This window comes from Garra rufa, chromosome 9 (assembly GCF_049309525.1).
Source record: "Garra rufa chromosome 9, GarRuf1.0, whole genome shotgun sequence".
NCBI classification, from domain to species: domain Eukaryota; kingdom Metazoa; phylum Chordata; class Actinopteri; order Cypriniformes; family Cyprinidae; genus Garra; species Garra rufa.
The window spans coordinates 19139026-19151112 of NC_133369.1; the positions used below are offsets into that span (position 1 = coordinate 19139026).

The 12087-nt window shown below is 39.8% G+C and overlaps 1 protein-coding gene across 1 annotated transcript in view; it reads left to right on the top strand.

Moving 5' to 3' along the window:
• The window catches only part of me1 (malic enzyme 1, NADP(+)-dependent, cytosolic), a 187566-nt gene that overhangs the window by 57225 nt on the left and 118254 nt on the right, over positions 1 to 12087 (top strand). The gene's annotated exons all lie outside the window — the stretch shown is intronic.

The window sequence follows — 12087 nt, forward strand, 5'->3', positions numbered from 1 at the left end:
GAGTAGGTTAACTTGACTTAAACTTAAAAAATGGTGTGTATTGATGTCTTTCCGCAATTGAAATAATACTGTCTGATGTTCATTCATGTTTATTTTGTGCTATAACTAGTAAATATGAAAAGATGAATGCTTCATGTGCTCCTTGAACTGAGGCACTACAGCAATCTGTCACAACACATTAATAAGCCACAAAATGGTATTTATTGTTTGGATTTCTTACAAAATGACAACATTTGAAGGCTGACACTTTGTTTCATACTAGAAGTAACCTGCTCTGTCTTGTCTGTCTCTGTTGTCAGTGTCCTTTTTGCTCCACAATGTATTTTCACTTCGTGAGAAAATGATGTGTGGTGTGAGAGTGGCATGGCTTGTCCATTTTTTTTGATCGCCGCTCTAAATTATCCAATATTATTGTGACATTCTAAAATATTTTAATTATTATTTTTTTATTATTATGGAATTTTTAAATATATAATACATTAATATTATATTAGTATTATTGCATTAACATATATTATAAATTATATAATTCATATTTATTTATTTATGTTTGTATATATGTATTTATTTATTTACTACCAGTCAAAAGTGTTGAACAGTAATATGTTTAATGTTTTTTAAAGAAGTCTCTTCTGCTCACCAAGCCTGCATGTATTTGATCCAAAATACAGCAAAACAGTAAAATTCTGAAATATTTTTCCTATTTAAAATAATGTTTTCTATTTAAATAATGTTTTCTATTTGATTATATTTTAAAATGTAATTTATTCCAGTGATCAAAGATAAATTTTCAGCATCATTACTACAGTCTTCAGTGTCACATGTTTTGTATACACTATACCATTTTTAAATTCTTTTTTGTTTGGTTTGGGTAAAGAAATTATAGAAATTAATACTTTTATTTAGCTACTATTTATTTAGGATTCTTTAAATTGATCAAAAGTGATGATAAAGTCATTTATAATGTTACAAAAGATTTCCATTTCAGGTAAATGCTTCTGAACTTTCTATTCATCAAAGAAACCTAAAAAACAATAACATAATAACAACAATGAATGTTTTTTAGCTTAATTTAGCTTTGAAATCACAGGAGGAATTTACATTTTAAAATATATTCAAATAGAAAACAGTTATTTGACATAATAAAAATATTGCTGTACTTTAGAAAAAAAAAACTTTTAGTAGTGTGTTTGGAATAAGATGATTTTTTTTCCACTAAATGATCGAAATCATGCTTATTGTACTACTTGACATGAACGTTACATTAATCTTCTGTCAAAATGGGGTCCGATGAGACATGTGGATCACATTAACAGTGATTTGTGTACTGTTGTCCCACAAGACACTGTTATATTTTACATGCTTGTAGAAAATGTAGTCCACATTCATCTATAAAAATATACCAAATCTGCACAATCCATAAATCATAGTCACACAGGCAATATTTAATAACGCTATAACTTTGCTTTTTATTTTATTTCCAAGGCTTTCTGAATTAACTTTCCTTAAAAGAGTCTCTGTGTGGTCAGACACAACTAATACTATTTTCATATGGGATGTTAGTACAGTTTTGGCCTTTGTTGTAGAGTAGAAGTCATCTCGTGGCACAATGAGTCGTTTACGTTACCTGATGTAGCTTTTTAGGCATGTCAGCTGTTTAATAGCTCGCCTTATGCCAAAACGCAACAATTCCTGCAAAGTAATTGATGGAAAAATAGAGCATGGCTGTAATTTATCTGTCTTTTTTACTCAGAACTGCAGAGGGCTTTATTCCATTAGCATTGTGTGTGTGTGTGTTTCACTGTTATGTAAGCTTGGGTAATTTGACTCTTCTGGCTGTCTGGATGCCGGGTCGCGGAACTGTCTGTGACTCCCACAAATATAGACGGACAGCCCCCTCTGACCCACAGACATTCAAATGCAGCTGATTTGCACCACATTTTATTGAAGGAGGAAGGCCTGTACAATCAGTCTTTGTACTTATTTCTTTCCAGCTGCATTTTTTAATCTAAAAAGCCCTCGGACATGTGCTCATAATGAGAGCAACACATACCTCAGACTGCCACTTGGGGTCTAACGATGATAGTCTGTGATTATAATTCTCTGATTTCAGGAGCTGAAATGGCTTTGCACTTTGCACAGGCTTTAGGGAAAAGGTTGGTGGGTTCAGAAAGATGAACATCTCATGCAATGCGCTCCTCTTACTGGAAAAGAGGAAAGTTTGGCTGCCATTAGCAGTTGGGTGGAGAGAAGTCTATTGTTGCTGCTAGTGGCCCGCATAGAGCAGAGGAGAGGGAGTTGGAAAGAACGGATTGTGTGTTTGTCCAGCTGATTCTTCGTTTTTCATCCGCGTCCCTCCATCTCGTTCCAGCCAAGCACTTTTCCATCCCTCAGAGCACACGCACGCCTTTGCACACTCCCACACAGCGCTCTCACAGATTTTAGGCTCTCTGTTTTATTGTTAGTGGATTGTGTCCCCACAGTGACGTTTTAAGCAAAGGCGATGTTTACAGAACTTTAATTTTACACTGCTTGCTCTGGGCACATTTCCATTGGCCAGCTAGGTAAATATCACAGGCGGTTCATAAAAGTGGAACCTGGATCTTCCCTTCCTTTCTAAGACCAAGTGCCCACTGCTGAGCATAATAAGCTGAAATCATGTTTGAGAGATCTTTAGTACTTGCACAATATACCTGCATGTTCTTTGTCTCTCCTCTCCTCTCCTCAATCATTTCTTTTCAGTCAGATGAACTTTCTGTCCTATAATCATCTCATAGATCAGGATTAGGAAGGAGTCTGTGTCAAGGAACCAGTAACCACATACTGAAAGTATTGTATTGTCAGTGTTTTTTGGGGCCACAAATTGTTCATATTCAGCCACATAATTTAAACTTAAGTCCCATATCCCTGTCCTTTATGATTACATGTCTCTGTAGAGATAGATAGATAGCTTTTTTAATTATTTGAAATGTAGCAAATCTAAGAGAATTAAACCGTTTTATCCAGCAGCTATTTAAACAAGATTTAACTGAAATAAATGATTGAGAATTGAAAACATATTTAGATAATATAAAAATAAGACATTAGATATTATTTAGCAAGCCTGTAAGCACCAATCACCCTTAACCTTTGCATGCTTGTTTAGAATGACCTGTCGCATGTGCTCACTAGGTTTGGTGAAGTTTTGAGTTTTCATTTACGCTTTATAGGCTTTTTGGGTATATTTGGAAAGGCTAAACGACCCCGTTATAGCTTCCCAAAGGGTAAATATATATTTTTTTGATAATTATTGATATCTCTCTCCCCAGTGGCTGATTTCTTTTAAATTTCTCCCAGACCTTGAGTCAAATAGGCCCAATGAGTTTTGTTCCATTCTGCCTCTGTTAACCTTGTCTTATAGGTGTTCAAAGTTCATCGGCCTGTGGCAGCCATGTTTTTTTTTAGATACGCACATGTCCTTTTAGAGGCGTGTGGCAGTTTGGCAAAGATATCGCATTCCGTTCAAAAGTTAAATACATTTTAGTAACTTTCTAACATGCCTTTGTGACAGAGAGTCAAAAGTTAAACTTTTTTTTTTATAATTATTAATATTCATGCACCAGAAAATCTTCCTGCACTTGCTTGTTTCTGATCAGGCAAAAAAAAAAAAAAAACAGGACTAGTTTGCAAAAGTAGGTTTTTCAAAAAATGCAAAATACTCCAAAATTTTGTCCGGCACGAGCCAAGGATTCCAACGACATAAGGGACTTAAGCCTGCAACTAACCGTTTAAGCCTAGTCCTAGACTAAAATGTAAGTCTGAGCTGTTTAAACTGAAAGAAAATTGCATTGACTATACCAGTGCCTTTGTTTTGTCTCAAGATGCACACCAATAATGTTTTTTTCAAAGGCACGTTTATAAAAATGACTTAAATGTCCTAATTGAACTGTGGCCTAACCCTGGCTTAGTCTAAGCTCTGCCTATGAAACTGGGCCTAGGAGTTATGAGCGATTTAATATTTTTTATCTTTGTAGTGCCCGTCAGGCCGATTGGGGTGATCCTTGGTGACGTTGTCAGCGGTGTGAGTACTACCATCCCTCCAAGTTTCAAGTCTCTATGACTTATGGTTTGGTCTGTTGGATCAGTTTTACAAGAAGATTGCTAATCTCTAGCCATTCTAACAATTACAGTAGGGTTTTAGTGCTACATGCTTAAACCCCTAAAGCAAACATAGAGATCATTCTTTAATTATAATTCATGTGTGAATAAATTAATTTTATTAGACTGATCCTAGTGCCGCAAAAATGTCACAATATGCCTAGAAGTTTGTTATACAAAGTTATTACACGGCTCTTTGGAATGCTTGATTCTGATTGGTCAGTTGAGACATTTGCAGGTTCGTTCTTTTCAAATAATCACCGCTCCAAAGTAATAACGCATAGCCGGTACTACTTGTATGTTTAAAATCCCTCCGTGCCAACAAAGATTACCGTTTGGCGCCATCTTGTGACAAACACTGGACAACCACAATTAACAATGGAAAATTTCGACATTAATCTATTTAAATTGTCTTACTAACGTACATAGTTTGAAGGTTAGTCACGTGGTACTATATCGTTTCGCGGAAGGATAAAAATGTTAATTTAAAACAAATATGCCAATAAAAGGTTTCAAATTCATATTCATGTCCAGGTTTTTTCCTTATGTGGCAAGTAGCCGTGTAATAAGCGGGATAATGTACAGGCAGCCGGTAGTTATCGCAGAAATAAGCCCCTTCAGTGTGATACAAGACCCTCCGCTTCGCGTCGGGTCCTGATCACACTGTCGGGGCTTATTTCTGCGATAACTACCGGCTGCCTGTACATTATCCCTTATTACTTATATGATATACTTACTTCAAAGCGTGAACAATTTAGAACTTCAGTAAACTTAGCAATACGTTAGTTCAGGATTGACATCAGAGCATTTAAACCATATTGGAAGGTTTCTCATTTCATGGTGTGTGATTTCACCTCAGAGTTGGACTGTCAGAGAAATCATTTTGGAAATCTAGCTTGACAAGGTAGCAGGACAGTATTGCTGAGGGTGCTGCAGGCAAATAGATTTGCATGATGAGCACAGAGACATACTGTAGTTGAACAGTTACATACAAGTACAATATCATGGTATAATCCACAAATTCATACAGGTGATTTTGTACCTATTTAAAAAAAACACACTGAGCTATCTGTATTTCAACTGTCTAGAAAATAATCATGATGTTTTGTATTTGAGGAACAGACAGAGTAAATGCAGATGGCTCACTTTTATATTCTCTGTGTTTCAGATTTCACAGCTTTTTCACTCCTGATCAATATGATCTTTTTCTGCTTTTCCTTCAGAAAATACAAAGCCATATGTCAATGTTGCAGAAATTGGCAAATGATTGCAATACAGTGAAAATTAGTATTTAGAGCTGATTGCGTTTGCCTTCTTTTTTGGCTTTTTCAAAGGTCGTCTTTGCTTTAATGTCTCACGACGACCCTTCATTCTCTCTTCAGATCTTATATCAGAGCATTTGTCTTCCCTCTGCTGTTTTTTTTTCCAAGTGACTTTTAGAAGAGCAAGTTAATTGCTGCAGAATAGAGCTGGCACCTACAGAGAACTAAACAAGCTAAACGAGCTGGGTCTCTCTTGTCAATCTGATCAGAAAGGACTTCCACAATTAATTAGCTGGATGTCCGAAATTTGAATTTTTCATATAATGCCAAAATAGTGTTGTCATTACGGCAAATTTAATTAGTGTTTAACAATATTTGTGAAATTCTCTGTACGAAATTCATACCGTAATATGGATTTTTCTCCATACTTTATAGTGGACTTCAATGGGAGCTAACAGGTTGTAGGTCCAAACTGCAGTTTCAATGCAGCTTCAAATGGCTCTATATGATCCCAGCCAAGGAATAAGGGTCTTATCTGGTGAAATGATAAAAAAAAATGTATATACTTTTAAACCACAAATGCTCTTGCACTAGCTCTGCAATGCGCATATGCTACTTCACGCATTATGTAATCAATTTGGAAAAGTCATGCACAATTAGTTCTTTGTTTGTGTACTTTGGTTCAAAACGGTAGGGCAGGATGAAACAACTTCATCTCATTTTCTCCTCCAACTTCAAAATTGTCCGGCTTGACTTTCTTTGCACATTCGTTCACTTTGTAAACACTGAGCCGGTACTTTTGCAAACGTTACACCTGTGTGATTATGTAATGCTTGAGGTCAAGCTAGTGCAAGATGAGCATTTGTGGTTCAAAAGTATATAAATATAAGTTATGGCAAAGAAAATGGGCAATCGTTTTACTAGATAAGACCCTTATTCCTCACCAGGGATCGTGTAGAGCTCTTTGAAGCTGCATTGAAACTGCAATTTGGACCTACAACCTGTTAATCCCCATTGAAGTCCACTATATGGAGAAAAATCCTGGAATGTTTTTCTCAAAAAAAAATTATTATTTTTTGACTGAAGAAAGGAGACATGAACATCTTGGATGACATAGGGGTAAGTAAATTTGTCCGTCAGTTGCTATGCATATTGCTTCTTATTGCAGTTTCAAGTTCAACCTGTATTAAATACAGACGTCAATCCAGAAACTTTGCAGTTTGTGGTTAGTGTTTTGAAAAACAAGCTTTTGCTTACTGTAAATGTTAAATGGGTTGTACTGTATACAGAACAAAAATAATTGAAAAATCATTTTAGTTCAGCATGAGCACACATTCTTGCGAAATCTCCCAGTAAAATCAATAAAGCTGTCTAGTGTCTACACTGCACAGTGAATCTGTTTATTTACATTGTTTTGACACTTTGTTGGTTTTTATGAAAGGATTTGCTAGGGTGCAGAACTTAGTCAATTAGCTTGCCAGAAATTAAAAGCATTTTGTGCAATACTGAGTGGATGTGGACAGTCTCTGTGATTGGATACTTTAAAAAATCACAAGTTTGAGCCATATATCATTGGGGACCAAGTTGATGTCAGACATAATGTGGGGGAAGTTTTCCAGGCTGTCTGGGTATGGTCCATAACTGCTTAAAAGATCTGTTGTGGTTCTCCCTTCATAATGCATAAGATGATTCACTGTGGGGGAGAATTGCACATAGCAGTCAAAACCTAGGACACTTTTTTTAAAGTGTGTTTGTGAAAAGGAAACAGGTTTCCAAGGTATCATAACATCATTTGCAATGATGTTAAACAAATTTGAAAGAACCTTAGGCATAACTAAGCAAATTTTTAATGACTATAATGCTTATTTCCCGGTAAAATTGAAATCATACATTGGAAAAAAAGAAGGGGAGATGGACATTTATAAATTAATGTACTTTCAGCCACTCCTTAGATGCCCTTTCGGTGCTTGCAACCAACTGCCGAACCACACACACACTCTTAAAAATAAAGGTGCTTTAAAATGCCATAGAAGAACCATTTTTAGTTCCACAAAGAACCATTCAGTCAAAGGTTCTATGAACCATCTCTTTCTTACCTTTTTTATAATCTGAAGAACCTTCTTTCACGACAAAGAACCTTTTGTGAAACAGAAAGGTTCTTTAGATGTTAAAGGTTCTTTATGAAACAATTTAGACAAAAAATTTTCTTCTATGGCATCATAAAGCACCTTTATTTTTAAGAGTGTACAAGACTAAGATATCATAGTGTCACAATCCATGTTCCGTGTTTTCCCCCAGCCTTAGTTCCTGTCTTTCCTTTTATGGTCTGTTTCCTGTTCTTGTTAAGTTAATTGGTTATTCTGTTCACCTGTGTCTAGTAATTATCCTCATTAGTTTCTCGTTTGGTTAGTATTTATAGTGCTTCCCTTTCTGAGTTTCTTTGTCTTGTCTTAAAGTCATTAATGTAGTGTAAAGAGGTTGTGTTCTCCCTTTTGATTCATTAAAAGTTGTTTGTTTGAAATTCCGGATTCCATTTGTTCTCCCTGAGGCTCCTCACCCTCCTGCAATCCGTGACAGAAGACAAGACCATACAGATAATAGCATCATGAGCTCCAGTTTTGATCCGACCGAGCAAATCCTCTCTCTAACCCAAGATGGTCGTCCTATCGAGGTTTATGTTGATGAGTTCCTCTCGCTTGCCCACCAGGTACCTTGGAATGATGGGACATTAAAGTCTGTGTTCTGGAGTGGTCTGGATGATCCACTTTTCCTCCAAGCACCAGCAGCTACAATCACCGGTACCCTGGCACAATACATCGATCATGCCCTATTGTTAGATGGTTCATCCTTCACGGTGGGTGAGGTCGATGAGAATGCCGGCGCAACTCATTTGCTGACGCCCCAAGTTCCTCCAGTGCTCCTAGTACCATCAGTTTATTTTTCCGAGCTCACTCTAATCCCAAAGTCTATCCCAGTGAATGAGATCGCTAGGCCCAAACCTGCACGCAAGATGGCTGCTAAACCAGTGTCAGCAACCGAGGTGGCCACATTTTCTGATTTTCCGGCCGAGATGGCCGAAGTTCCTGGTTTCCCGTCCGAGGTGGACACAGTTCCCGATTTCCCGGCCAGGTTGGCCGATGTTCCTGATTTCCCGGCCCAGAAGGCCACATTACCTCATTTCCCGGCCAAGAGGGCCAAAGTTCCTGAGTTTCTATTTAAAGAGGCCACAGTTCCTGATTTCCTGGCCGAGATGGCCACAGCCCCTGATTTCCCGACCAAGATGGTCGATGCTTCGGAGTGCCCGGCCAAAGAGGACTCGATGGACATTTTGGATATGGCTCTCCCTGTGGAATTCACGGCCCCAATCCTCTCTCCTGGATCTCCGCTGGTTCCGCCCAGCCTTCCTGATCCTCTGCTGGTCCTGTCCAGCTTTCCTGAACCTCCACTGGTCCCGTCCAGCCTTCCTGAAACCCCGCTGGTCCCGTCCAGCCTTCCAGAACACCCTCCAGTGACCGCGCCGCCAGAGCGCCCTCCAGTGACCGCGCCGCCAGAGCGCCCTCCAGTGACGGCTCGCCCAGAGCTAGCTCCTTCAGTGTCTCCTCTGGAGACGCCCAGCCCTCCTGAATCTCCGCTGGGGTCGTCCAGCCGTCCAGAGCCCGCTCCTCCAGAGCGCCGTCCAGAGCCCGCTCCTCCAGAGTGCCGTCCTGAGCCCGCTCCTCCAGAGCGCCTTCCAGATCCTCAGCTGGTCCCATGCGGCCGTCCAGAACCTCAACTGGTCCCGTCCTGCCGTCCAGAGCCTCAGCTGATCCCGGCCAGCCTTCCAGAGCCTCCCCCCTATGAACTGTTAAATTTCCCAAAGAAAATTTTGGGGGGGGGCTATATAACCCGAGTCCACGTGGCCTGGCCGAGGACCGAGGCCTGGGCCACGGGGACTACCCAGCCATGGCCACCTAAACTGCCAGTCCGGCCATGGCCTCCTGATCCGCCATGGCCACCTGAACTGCCTGTCTGGCCGTGGCCTCCTGACCCACCATGGCCACCCGACCTACCTGTCCGGCCGTGGCCTCCTGACCCACCATGGCCACCCGAACTACCTGTCCGGCCGTGGCCGCCTGACCCGCCATGGCCACCTGAACTACCTGTCCGGCCGTGGCCTCCTGACCCACCATGGCCACCCGAACTACCTGTCCGGCCGTGGCCGCCTGACCCGCCATGGCTTCCTGTTCCGCCCTGGAGGCCTTCCCAACCCAGCAAGGTCCTGCTCCGTAACGGCCTCCAGGGCGCCCGCCCCCCCTCCCCGGTGTTTCCATCACGGCGCGAGACGCGCCTACCGGGAGGGGGAGGTACTGTCACAATCCATGTTCCGTGTTTTCCCCCAGCCTTAGTTCCTGTCTTTCCTTTTATGGTCTGTTTCCTGTTCTTGTTAAGTTAATTGGTTATTCTGTTCACCTGTGTCTAGTAATTATCCTCATTAGTTTCTCGTTTGGTTAGTATTTATAGTGCTTCCCTTTCTGAGTTTCTTTGTCTTGTCTTAAAGTCATTAATGTAGTGTAAAGAGGTTGTGTTCTCCCTTTTGATTCATTAAAAGTTGTTTGTTTGAAATTCCGGATTCCATTTGTTCTCCCTGAGGCTCCTCACCCTCCTGCAATCCGTGACACATAGGCAGCAAAAAACATCTTTAAAACTGACCAAAGAGGACTATTTTGTCATGTAACACCAGCTCTATTTTTAGAGGATAACAAACACTGGAGTAAATTTCATTTTAAAATATATGAAAATTGAAAATAGTTATTTTAAATTGCAATAATATTTAACATTATTTAGATGTTTGGAGACATTAATGTTTAAATGGTACTATAGTATGTTTTTCCATAAGTGCCAAGTTTATGTCTGACAACTTAAAATGACACATTGCCTTTTTTGAGTTGACTGGGTCCTTTAAAATTATTTTTACTCTCCTTAATGTTTGAATCTGAGGAAGATGGTTGACAGTTGTGAGGCCTCCAATAGACACATCTGAGTGAGGCTTACTGCAGCAACTTTTAATGATAAAATCTGTATTATCCATTTCATGTATCAAACTTTTAAGTTTGTTTACTGAAGCTTTAAAGGATATTTCATTGTGTAGCTTTGTGATGAATGGCTTTTAAAGAATTCGGGGTCAGAGGAGCATGCATCCTCAATTATGTTTGCGTTTCGAGCATGATCCCTGCTCCCAGGCGTGTGCTTTTCGTTTAACCGTGGGTCAGCTGCTGCAGGAAGAGCTCTTATGCGCCTTTTCCGCTGCGCTGGAATTTAGCAACATCTTCTTGATGCCTAAAAGGATGTCTAAACTTTATTCCTGGAGTCATATGATTTATTATATACCGATCTTTAGATTTCCTGTCATTGCCTGAGTTCTTCCTGTCAAAAGATGGCTTCCGTTTGTGCCTTTAATCGGGATCCTTGGACTTGGATCAATTCCACCTGGTGAAGTTTAATTTCAAGATTCTTCCAGATGTAAGAATGATCTGTTTTTTATGGATTCTGTGAACTCGGGCTGACTGAGAGATTGGGAGTTTTCCATGAAGCCGTGGGTGGAAGGAAGAAAGATCTACATTAGGTGTATGTCCTGAAGATACCTTTGAGATCAGGATGAAAGATGTCCCAGGAGTCCTGCTCATCCAGTTACGGTCAGTGGATCTCATGAGAGCAGAAAATAAGAACTTAAGAGCAAAAAAGAGCAGTCGAGAGAGAGAGTTTAAGGGACAGAAGGAATCTTTGGAAGTCCAAGACTTGAAAATGTGTGCTGTAAAGTGCAATTTTTGTTTGTATGTACTTGCATCTAAGTCTATGCAAAACAAAACTGAACAGGTCAAGCTAAGGTTGTTCATTGTATTGATTCATTCCATGATTGACAACTGTTCCACACCTTCTACGATCATTAGCAACTCAGACATACCACATACTAAGATCAAATACCGTTCAAAGACCACACGTAACACTGTTCAAACACATGCCACATCTGAGCAAAGCTGAAGAAGTATGTATAGATCAGAACATCTTGCGTGTATGCAAAAGTGAGCATTTGTTCATCTGTTTTCTAGGCATGGATCGGTATAACCTCTACTTTAACATGATCAAAGGTGTTCTGAGCTCCTGCTGTCTTCAACAAGCATGACGTTACAAACTTATTGAGGCTGGTTTATGACAAGCATTGGTGTGATTGGTAGACCAGTGTAGCCATTCTTAGTGGTGGGCAATATAGTGGTAAGCCCGATTAACCGGTAGAAATTTGTCAACCAGTAGAAATTTTGGACTATCTTTATTGTGGTTACATGCTTGTGTGACATTGCTGTGAAGAAAAACATGTAAAAACATGTCATTATAAGTCATTAAAGTGTAATCAGCAGTGAAATAGAACTAATTTCTCTACTGTATATGCATTCAATGTCTGAGACTCTGCTGACGGAGAAGTGCATGCACATGAAGAGTATTGAACATAGTTATTTTCCCACTTTATAGGCCTTGAACAGTTAAATGCACCCACTTGTATGTGTCAAAATGCCCGTCTTTGCAAGCGTCCTTGTAAACACAGTAATTTAGGTCTTAAGTGAAAGCAAACAGCTGAGAGAGAAAACACATGTGTAACAGTATATTGGATCTGCTCTGAGCAGCTCTAAGTATACAGTACCAGTCAAAAGTTTTT